Source organism: Enhydra lutris, unplaced genomic scaffold (assembly GCF_002288905.1).
Source record: "Enhydra lutris kenyoni isolate GAN:26980312 unplaced genomic scaffold, ASM228890v2 scaffoldscaffold51, whole genome shotgun sequence".
Classification (NCBI taxonomy): domain Eukaryota; kingdom Metazoa; phylum Chordata; class Mammalia; order Carnivora; family Mustelidae; genus Enhydra; species Enhydra lutris.
This window is the reverse complement of record NW_019154135.1, coordinates 11,937,020-11,940,484: the sequence shown is the minus strand read 5'-3', so window position 1 is coordinate 11,940,484 and position 3,465 is coordinate 11,937,020.

The following is a 3,465-nucleotide window of genomic DNA, read 5'->3' as shown; positions in this document are numbered from 1 at the left end:
TTCCCGCCGGAAACGCCGCCGCGCGCGCATTGGTTCCGCCTCCAGGCCCGCCCCGGGGGAGGCGGGGCCCCACGATCACGCCCCCGGGGAGGCGGGGACCCATGGCCACGACCCCGTAGAGGCGGGACCTGGGGCGAGGTGTCCGGGAGAGGGCTTCCCGGGTCACCCTCCACGCGGGTCACCGGAGAGGCGGGTCCGGGTCACAGTCGGGGTCGCACCCCGGGGAAGGCGAGGTCATGGGCCACGTCCTCGGATGCGGTTGGGCTCCAGGTCGCATCCCGAAGGGTCGTGGCCGGGGTCGTGACCGCGGGAGGGGGCGCACGCGGGTCTCGTTCCGGTTCTCTCTGTGGGGACGTGGGGTCTCCGGTCCGCTAAGGGCGCGCTGGCGTCGGACGTGCCCGGGGGCGGCCTCTGCTCGTGGTGACGTGCGGGCCGCGGCCCCCGGGAGCCGGCGCTGCCTCCGCGGGTTCGCGGTCGGGGAGAGCTCGGGGCCGCCGCCCTCGGCCGCCGGGACGCGCCCCGCGGGACCCGCAGCTGCTCCCCGGGACCGAGCGACGCGGTCTCCGAGCGCACCCCTCGGGCCGCGGGCGCTCCGGACCCTCCCGCTCGGACGGCCGCCCCGGGGCTCGCATCCGACCCCGGAGCTGGGGCCGTCGGCGTCCGAGTGAAAGCCGGCTGCGCACCGACAGACGTGGGGACCGCGGGCGGCGCAGGAGCCGCTTTGTGGGGGGCCGGGAGGGTCGGTCCGAGCGACCCTGCGCGGAGAGAGCGGGGCGGGGGCGAGGGTCCTGGATGCCCCGGTGCGAGCAGCTGCGGGTCTGTGCGGGGGACGCAGCCCGCAGCCCCCCTCCCGGCCCGGGCCTGCAGGTGTCCCCGCGGACGGCTCTGCGCCCCGGGTCAGTCCCCGAGGGTCCCCCTGGAGCCGAGGACCGCGTCCCTGCGCCTCCCCGCCCCCGCCCCCCGCCTCACTGAGACGCTCCCCTTACTCCCCGTCCTGGAAGCCTAAGGGGTCACTGGGCGAGCTCGTCTCCAGACGGACTCCGCCGATCCGAGTGAAATTCTGACGGCGTCGGTGATGTACACGACGTCGCAGAATTTCAAAGAACAAAACAGGAAATGGAGCATCCGCTGAATCCAGCTCAAAGACAAGATCGTCCATGCTGGGAATGTGTGATTTGGGGGCACCGGGGTGGCTCCGCCGGCGGCTCTTGATGGAGGGTCGTCAGTACGAGCCCCACGTTGGGCATGGAGCCTACTTAAAAAAAATTGTAAAATAAAAAGTGTTCATTTTAATGTGCCTCGCAAATAAGGACCCACAAACTTGCTTTTAACTTGACAGGTAGAATCAAGATGTGAAAACGAATACAAAGTATTCGAAAGGCGTAAAATACAAAAATTACAAAAAATTCTCCCTATTTTAAGACTATAAGGTGAAACTTAATTGCAGTCTACATTGTAATATAGAAGTGTTTACCAAACCAAATGTGATTTAATGTCACCTTTCATTTTTTTGTGAACAAAACATGCTTTCTTTATGATGACATAAATTAAGTTTTTTAAGATTTTATTGATTTGCAAGAGAGAGAGAGAGAGAGAGAGCAGGAAGGGGGGGAGGGTCAGAGGGAGAAGCAGACTCCCCACCAAGCCTGATGGGGGACTTGATTCCCGGACTCCAGGATCTGACCCGAGCTGAAGGCAGTCACCCAACCAGCTGAGCCACCTAGATGCTCCAGCATAAATTAATTTTAAAATAGATAAGTTATTACATGAGGCGGTTGCTGTGGAGATCACATAAATATAAAGAATGTCTCTAAATAAACTTTGTAAACAATGTTTCACAGAATATTGAACTTCGTTTTTATTTTTTTATTTTTTTATTTTTTTATTTTTTTTTAAAGATTTTTTTATTTATTCATTTGACGGAGATCACAAGTAGGTAGAGAAACAGGCAGAGAGAGAGGAGGAAGCAGGCTCCCCGCTGAGCAGAGAGCCCGATGCGGGGCTCGATCCCAGGACCCTGGGATCATGACCTGAGCCGAAGGCAGAGGCTTTAACCCACTGAGCCACCCAGGCGCCCCTCGTTCTTATTTTTTTAAAGATTTTATTTTTAAGCAACCTCTACACCCAATGTGAGGCTCAAACTCACGACTCCCAAGACCAAGAATTACCTGCTCCAGCGACTAAGCCACCCAGGCACCCCTGATCTTCACTTTATGTGACTTAATTTTATGCGATAAAAAATAACTTTTTAAACTTGCTAAGAAGACTTCCATGATAATGCATTCTGTGTAGACAAAGGCCCAAATAATATTGAGAATTTTGACCCAACAGTTATAAAATGAAGCTGTAATGATCTTTTCCTGAAAGAGAAAAGGGATCTTATGTATGAAGTCTTGCAGTTTACTTAAACTAAATTAAATAGGTTTAGCAACTTAATAATTTCAGTTCTGATAATTAAATATACTGCACTACTTCCCTACGTTCTTTTCCCAAATGATTGTGCAGTAAGGAAGGAGATCACCAGAGATCTCTAGAAACCTGTGTGTGCCACTGAGTTTTCTTTTCTTTTCTTTCCTTTTCTTTTCTTTTTTTCCTTCCTTTCTTTCTTTCTTTCTTTCTTTCTTTCTTTCTTTCTTTCTTTTGAGATTTTATTTATTTATTTGCCAAAGAGAGACACAGCGAGAGAAGGAAGACAAGCAGGGGGAGTGGGAGAGGGAGAAGCAGACTTCCTGCTGAGCAGGGAGCCTGATGCAGGGCTTGAGTCCAGGACCCTAGAATCATGACCTGAGCCGAAGGCAGACACGTAATGACGGAGCCACCCAGGCACCCCAAGTTTTCTAACAGCATGTACATTCATGTTGCTGTCAGTCTGGCTGGTAAACCGCCTTCCAATGTAAACACAGCCACACCTCAGGATTAGGAAATGAGACGCGGGATGATCTAGGGACCGGTGTTGGTGGTGTTTATTATCTCTGTGTCCTGTGCGAGGAAATGCCCTAATTTTGTCCTCAAATGAAAATACAACCAGAGGGTAGCGGATGAAAGTGTTTGCTGGCTGTTGCCCAGGGTGGGTCAGGTGCCCGCTCATCTCCTCTAGCCACTGGGGGAGGACTGACTGCAATCCCAGTGCTACCACTTAGTGTCGGAAATCTCACCCCAGGGGAAAGAGACCGGCATGGCTCAGAGCTTCTGCATCGGATTTGACAGACAGTACTTATCTTTCTTTTTTCTTTTACATGAAAACACATAAAATGAAGGAAAGCGTACTGTAGAGGCGGCGTGAGGGCACGTCTTTTGAGAATTGTCCCGGCTTTAAGGCATGGTTTTTGCTTAAACGGCTTTTCAGAGACTTCTCATCTTTTAGATGCTGAAGGAAAAATACTTCCATAAATTTCATAAACATTTTTAGAATTAACGTTCATGGAGCCCGTGGCAACTGTCAGGCACAGTGCTCAGGGTTGGGGT